This window comes from Ovis canadensis, chromosome 21 (assembly GCF_042477335.2).
Source record: "Ovis canadensis isolate MfBH-ARS-UI-01 breed Bighorn chromosome 21, ARS-UI_OviCan_v2, whole genome shotgun sequence".
In the NCBI taxonomy this organism is placed as follows: Eukaryota; Metazoa; Chordata; class Mammalia; order Artiodactyla; family Bovidae; genus Ovis; species Ovis canadensis.
This window is the reverse complement of record NC_091265.1, coordinates 28388596-28396605: the sequence shown is the minus strand read 5'-3', so window position 1 is coordinate 28396605 and position 8010 is coordinate 28388596. Positions and strand designations below refer to the sequence as shown.

General features: G+C 40.2%; 1 long non-coding RNA gene across 1 annotated transcript; it reads left to right on the top strand.

Annotated features, from left to right (window-relative positions):
* The first annotated feature begins 454 nt into the window (after nt 1-454).
* On the top strand, nt 455-5945 carry LOC138426394 (uncharacterized). Its single transcript, XR_011251636.1, has 4 exons — nt 455-2544; nt 2816-2908; nt 2994-3168; nt 4419-5945. It is a non-coding gene; the product is annotated as an uncharacterized lncRNA (long non-coding RNA).
* The last annotated feature ends 2065 nt before the right edge of the window (nt 5946-8010 follow it).

The following is an 8010-nucleotide window of genomic DNA, read 5'->3' as shown; positions in this document are numbered from 1 at the left end:
CGTTACTTGATGCTTTTCATTTGATTTAATTATTTTTCCTTCCCAGTTTTCAGTTGTTTCATTTAACCAAACTTGTACTCCGGGACTGGAGAAGGGCATGGCAACCCACTCCAGTATTCTTGCCTGGAGAATCCTCACAGACAGAGGAGCCTAGTGGGCTACAATCCATAGGGTTGTAGAGTCGGACACAACTGAAGTGACTGAGCTTGCCCTCATGTACTCCAGGAATAGCAGTTTATATGACAGTTCCAAAAACAGCATAGCAATGACCGTGAGCCTCAGCTTCTTTTGAAAAATGACATATTCCTTGAAGAAGGAAATGGCAACCCACTCCAGTATTCTTGCCTGGAAAAATCCATGGACAGAGGAGCCTGGCGGGCTGCAGTCCATGGGGTCACATGACTGAGCATGTGTGCATGAGGGTGGAGGGTGATGGGTTGGTAGCAATAAACTGGTAGAACCAAAAAGAAAATTGACATATTCTTATAAGTGATGTCTGCCCTTTATATTCACATGCATGCTTTGTCGTGTCTAACTCTTTGCTACTCCATGGACTGTAGCCCACTAGGCTTCTCTGTTCATGAGATTTTCCAGGCAGTACTGGAGTGGGTTGCCATTTCCTTCTCCAGGGGATCTCCCCAACCCAGGGATTAAATCTGTGTCTCTGGCATTGCAGGTGGATTTTTTACCATTGAGCCACCTGGGAAGGCTGCCCTTTATACCTGTATCATTAATTCTTCCTAGCCCTACTGCCTGGGATCCTCACAACCTCTTTTAGAAAAAAAATGGTGCTCACTTGAACCAGGAGGTTAGACTTGAACAGGACGTGTCTGTTTCTTGCCCAGCTATGGTTTTATCATTATACATTACCTAGAGGAGGAGAAATCTGAGATAGTCAAATTCTTTAGTGTCATTAAGCAAGGAAGGTATGATTGTGAAAATCCAGGAAAACATATGGAGGGAAAAACAACTAATACTTTGGGGCAACCAGACCCTACACAAAAGGTGGTAAACCCAATTCTAACTGACAGGAACTAAATTTTCAATAACCTGAACTCTCATTCAGTTACCCAATAATGTAAATGAGCTCCTGTTTCCCTCTGGGAGTTTTAACTGGCAGAATAAATGGAAAGATGTCAGCGAAAGAGGAAAACAAGTAAGCCACTTAAGATTTTGCATAATAAAAAAATATAGGAAGTTGGTTACTTCTAGATTTTGGCACAGGAACACAGTATGTCCAAATGTTGTCTCGCTGCTTTTCATGAGATTCACCAGAAGAAATGACCTGAGATGTTTCCATGAAAAGACAAACTTGTGGCTACCTGTGAATTGCTGTCTGCTATGAGTTACTGGCCTCTGTACACCCAGCAAGATGCCCCGTTTTATGCTAAAACTTGACTGTTCAAGCTAATAACCTATTTTTAGCAAATTTAAGACTCTCACTCACCTCTTCAGCCATCTGGAGAGAGGGAAAGATAAAACAGTGTTAACAGAAACAGAATAATTGTTGGTTGTGGGCCCAGAGTTAGATTCAGAAAAGTTACTTGACACCCCTCTTTACTGCTGAGCTAATTATTTAAGGTGACTAGTTATTACTTTTTAATATTTGCTAGGTCTGCAAAGTTCACTTAAAGTGCATTTAACAGTTCAGATAACTGGAAAGCAGTTCTCTGATAACACTGGCAGGACATGCTGTTAAAATATTTTTCTGCTGATTGAGATCTGTCACACTGTATTTGTTTATATTATTTTATATTATAAGCACTCAAAAGGCAGTGTAGGGTGGTGGCTTGGAGCGTAGTCTCAGAGCCAGTCAGCCTGAGTTGAAATCACACTTCCCATTGGGTTGACTGAGCAAGTTGTTTAACCCTATGCCTCAGATTCATCTGTGCAGTGGGAATAGTACTATCTTTGGGCTGCTATGAGAATTGAATGTATATGGAGATCACTATCAGCTGTAACGCAAAAACATGGTTTTTTGCTAATCTCACTATTTAAGGATTCACTGAAAGTACTATACTTCAAAAATTAAACCATATTTAAGCATGAGTATGATTCTCTGCTTTAGATGTTATGTTAATGTCCCATCAGTTTTAACTTTACCAAATACCTAGTTTAGTAACTAAAGCTTTATGTAAATATGTATAACATAAATGTGATGTTTTTACCATAATTTACAATTAACTTAGGGACTCTGTCGCTGACAGTTTAAAGATCAAGTAAGGAAAGTATTGTCTAAAATAAAACCATTTTCAGGGTTTGGTCTGCAAATACCTTAAGTGAGTTCAAGCTTTATGGTCCACTTTTAAGAATATTAGGTCTTTAAGAAGTTCCAACGGAGAAGGCAATGGCAACCTACTCCAATACTCTTGCCTGGAGAATCCCAGGGAGGGAGCCTGGTGGGCTGCCGTCTATGGGGTTGCACAGAGTCGGACAGGACTGAAGCGACTTAGCAGAAGCAGCAGCAAGAAGTTCCAAATGGATCACTTGAAAGAACTGCCTTCAAGTCAGGAGTGGCTTCTGGATTCCCAAACTAATAGACAAGTAAGTAAGGTATCTCAGCTTAGGCAAATTAACTGTTAAATCTGTTGCCTTATCTTTAAAAATAGGCTAACCTGGAAAACCAAATCGTTCTCTGTTGTATTAATTCTGCAGTGTAGTCTAGAGGCTTTAGCAACAGACTCTCCTGAGATACATGTCAAAAAATGCAGATTCTACTGTCCCTACATAGATACTCTGCTTACAGCAAGATCTGGGGATCTTTGTTTACTTTTTTTTTTTTTTTTTGGCCACACCACATGACGTGGGTTATTAGTCCGCTGTGGGTGCTCAGGAACTTCAGTCATGTCTGACTGCGACCCCATGCCCTGTAAGCCCACCAGGCTCCGCTGTCCATGGAATTCTGCAGGTAAGAATGTTGGAGTGAGTTGTCATATCCTCCTCCTGGGGATCTTCCCCACCCACCGATTGAACCTGTGTTGCCTGCATTGCAGGTGGATTCTTTACCACTGAGCCACCAGGGAAGCCCTTTTTGTCCCCCGACCAGGGATCAAACCCACGCCCCTGCAGTGGAAGCACAGAGTCTTAACCGCTAGACCACCAGGGAAGTTCCTAGGAATCTTTTTAATGAACTCACCTCTTCACCTAGTTCTACTTGAAAGCACCAAGGTAAAACAGCTTGCTCAATACACATTGTCCCCCTTCCTCATTTTTGTGTTCTAATTCTTTGCATTGTGCTCAGTACTTCCTTGCTGTAGTTCCAAGACACAGAGCAAAAACTTTCAAAATCTTTTATTTGTAGTTGTATTCAATAAAGAATATAATTCAGCCACAGCACATATTGCTTAAATCGGGTGTATAGTAAAGTTTATTTTAGGGAGATGCGTGAATTACATGATCCATGCTGGTATCTAAAGCATTTGATTAAAAGATTTTGAATAAAAAGAAGTGTTCAGTTCAGTAGCTCAGTCCTGTCTGACTCTGCAAGCCCATAGGCTGCAGCACACCAGGCTTCCCTGTCGATCACCAACTCCAGAATTTGCTCAAACTCATGTCCCTTGAGTCAGTGATGCCACCCAACTACATCATCCTCTGTTGTCCCCTTCTGTTCCTGCCTTCAGTCTTTCCCAGCATCAGGATCTTTTCAAATGAGTCAGTTCTTTGCATCAGGTGGCCAAAGTATTGGAGTTTCAGCTTCAGTATCAGTCCTTCCAATGAATATTCGGGACTGATTTCCTTGAGGATTGACTGGTTTGGCCTTCTTGCAGTCCAAGGGACTCTCAAGAGTCTTCTCCAACACCACAGTTTAAAAGCATCAATTCTTCAATGCTCAGCTTTCATTATACTCAACTTTCACATCCATACATGACCACTGGAAAAACCATAGCTTTGACTAGACAGACCTTTGTCGACAAAGTGATGTCTTTGCTTTTTAATATGTTGTGTAGGTTGGTCATAGCTTTTCTTGTAAGGAGCAAGCATCTTTTAATTTCATGGCCACAGTCACCATCTGCAGTGATTTTGGAGCCCAAGAAAATAAACTGTCTCTGTTTCCATTGTTTCCCTATCTGTTTGCCATGAAGTGATGGGACCAGATGCCATCATCTTCATTTTTTGAATGTTCTAAGCCCGCTGTTTCACTCTCCTCTTTCACTTTCATTGAGAGGTTCTTTACTTCCTCTTTGATTTCTGCCATAAGGGTGGTGTCATCTGCATATCTGAGGTTATTGAAATTTCTCCCAGCAGTCTTGATTTCAGCTTGCACTTCATCCAGCCTGGCATTTCACATGAGGTACTCTGCATACAAGTTATGTAACAAGGGTGACAAAATAACAGCCTTGACCTACTGCTTTCCCAATTTGGATCAAGTCTGTTGTTCCATGTCCAGTTCTAACTGTTGCTGCTTGACCTGCATACAGATTTCTCAGGGAAGATCTGTGCCTGAAGAACTATGGACGGAGTTTCGTGACATTGTACAGGAGGTGACGATCAAAACCATCCCCAAGAAAAAGGCAAAATGGTTGTCTGATGAGGTCTTACAAATAGCTGTGAAAAGGAGAGAGGCTAAAGGCAAAGGAGAAAAGGAAAGATATAGACATCTGAATGCAGAGTTCCAAAGAATAGCAAGGAGAGAGAAAAGAGCCTTCCTCAGTGATCAGTGCAAAGAAATAGAGGAAAACAATAGAATGAAAAAGACTAGAGATATTTTCAAGGAACTTAGAGGTACCAAGTGAACATTTCATGCAAAGATGGGCACAATAAAGGACAGAAATGGTATGGACCTAACAAGCAGAAGATATTAAGAAGAGGTGGCCAGAATACACAGAAATCTACAAAAAAGATTGCAACCCAGGTAACCGCAATGGTGTGATCATTCACCTAGAGCCAAGTAGACCTGAGAAAGCATCACTACGAACAAAGCTAGTAGAAATGGTGGAATTCCATTTGAATTGGAAGGTAAACTGAAATGGAACTTCAAATCCTAAAAGATGATGCTGTGAAAGTGCTGCACTCAGTATGCCAGCAAATTTGGAAAACTCAGCAGTGGCCATAGGACTGGAAAAGGTCAGTTTTCATTCCGATCCCAAAGAAAGGCAATGCCAAAGAATGCTCAAACTACCGCACAATTGCACTCATCTCACACACTAGTAAAGTAATGCTCAGAATTCTCCAAACCAGGCTTAAACAGTACGTGAACTGTGAACTTCCAGATGTTCAAGCTGGATTTCAAGGCAGAGGAACCAGAGATCAAATTGCCAATATCCGTTGGCTCATAGAAAAAGCAAGAAGAGTTCCAGAAAAACATTGACTATTTCAAAGCTTTTGACTGTGTGAATCACAACAAACAGTGGAAAGTTCTTAAGGAAGAAGCCTTATAGTAGGGTATTCTAGACATCTAGAATATCAGTATTTGGGAATGGGGGTATTATTTCAGCCAATTTAAATCCATTTATTTTGTTCTATATGTATATATTGATTAATTACCAGGTAAAAAAGGCTGTGGAGGTACAAAAATAACAAACCTTGAGACCATTGAAGTGAAAGTGTTACTCACTGTTGGTTCCAAATCTTTGGGATCCCATAGACTGTCTGCTAGACTCCTCTGCCCATGAAATTCTCCAGGCAAGAATACTGGAATGGGTTGCCATTCCCTTCTTCAGAGGATCTTCACAATCTAGGGACTCCTAGAACCCAGGTCTTTTGCATTGCAGGCAGATTCTTTACCGCCTAAGCCACCAGACTCAACCTTTTACCATCATGTACCCCTTGGTCAGGGCAGCCTGGTGGGCTGCACTCCATGGGGTCTCAACGAGTCTGACATGACTGAGAGACTGAACTGAACCCCTTAGTCAGTCTAATGAAATCTATGGATCACTTGTCCAAAGAGTTTTTTAAAAGCATAAAGTGAAGGGTTTAGCATAATAAAGGGATACAATAATACTGAAGTAAACACAAATTTTTTTAATTTTGGACATAGCCACATATATAAATATAAACCAATTAACAAGCTCTAGAGACTTTCATGCTGATCCAGTGGCTAAAAATTTAAGCTCCGAGTGCAGGGGGCTCAGGTTCAACCTATGGTCTGGAAGCTAGATCCCACATGCCACAACTAAGACCTGGCACAGCCAAATAATTTTTTTTAAAGCTCAAGCAAGTTGTCTGTACAGTTGTAACAGGAAAATAATCAGACTTTAGCTATGGCAGTCATATTTACTCCTAATACTACTGTAATCTGTTACCTACATTCAAGTTGTATTATAAGTTATTGAAAATAGAAATGTAATCCCTATCCAAGTTCATGGAACCCTAAATTCTATTAACCTGTGATTAAGAACCCTGGCTAAACTTTTTAGATGGGAACATACTCTTTTTCACTGTTGTATTCAAGACCTGATTAAGATCTTTTTAGAGACCCAAGCTCTGAAAAACTTATGACACCTTCATATAATTCTAGACCCTGATCAGATATTTCAATATTAACCTACCTCCAACTACAGAAATTAAAAATACCCCCTTTCCCTTATATATTCAATAAGTGAATCAAGGGATTTTTTTTCCCCTTCCCAACAGGGAGCTAGTACTTCCATAAAGTATACATAAAGTATATGGTTAGCTCCCACTTTTCCTTTCCCTGGTGGTGCAGACAGTAAAGAACCCACCTGCAATGCAGGAGACCTGGGTTCAATCCCTGGGTCAGGAAGAACCCCTGGAGAAGGGAATGGCAACCCACTCCAGTAATCTTGCCTAGAGAATTCCATGCACAGAAGAGCCTGGTGGGCTACAGTCCATGGAATTGCAGAGTCAGACACGACTGAACAACTAACACCATTTTTATTCAATAGTACTTAGGGTAGAAATCACCTCATCTTATAATTAAGAGATAAACCTGTCCGGGGTTACCCATTAACAAGTAGAAATTGAAAATAAAACCCAGGTTTGTTTGACATTTGAAATATACACGAAAACTGCTATTAATATCTTGTTTTTAGGTGAAACAGAAAGTAAATGTTGCAAACCTCAGTATCTCCCATTTGGCCAAGACTACAAATGTATTGTTTACATTTCCTGAAGAGGTACAACAACCATGTGACACCAAGCCCTTTTGATGACGAAACAGAAGTTCCGTAACTCTTTAAATCACAGTTTTTAAAACTCATTTGAAAGCATTTTTAAAACTTTATAGGTAAATCAATGGTTTATGCTGTAGTAAACTTAAATTTGTTTTCACTATGTACTTGATATCATTTCATCTTTTCTCCCCTCCAAGAAAAACATTTCTTCAAGGTTGCTGTGATTTGTGTTCATAATTTACAACTAAGAGGATTTTTTTTTAATGCCCATTCTCCTACCCATACCCATTAATATCAGTGGGTATATTTTCAAACAGCTTCTTTTGAAGGCAGTAAAGCAGCTTAGAGAAAAAGGTTTGTTTACACTAAGAAAATGTTTATAAAAATGAAGTGATAGTCAAGCCCTTGTGATCCATGTGGGGAGCACTAGATCAATAGCTACATTAATACAGGATACAAATATTTCAGTTTTGAGTCAATACTCATGTTGGTCAATCCATAACTTGGAGAAGTTAAATAGAACTTTGTTTTACATACGAAGAAATTGGGTACCTGGTAAGTAAAACTTGGCTTGGCTTGTACTGATACGAGACCATTATAGGTTTTACCCGTGCTATTTAGTATAAGCATACGTTCACTTCACTGTAGAAATGTGGTTTGATCACAGTGTGCTGTCCAAGACCCTCCTGGAGACATTCCATACATAACGTGGTATGTGGACCTTATTGCCATTGTAAACTAAGGATTTCTGAATCACATCTGGTCCCAAGGGTTTATAAGAAGGAATTGTTGACCTGTAGCTATTTTCTTTCCAGAACAGTCATCAACATGATTTGATACTTAGAAGCACAAATACGAGGTCTTCCCCAGTGGCTTAGATGGTAAAGAATCCCCCTGCAATGCAGGAGACCTGAGTCCAATCCCTGGGTCGGGAAGA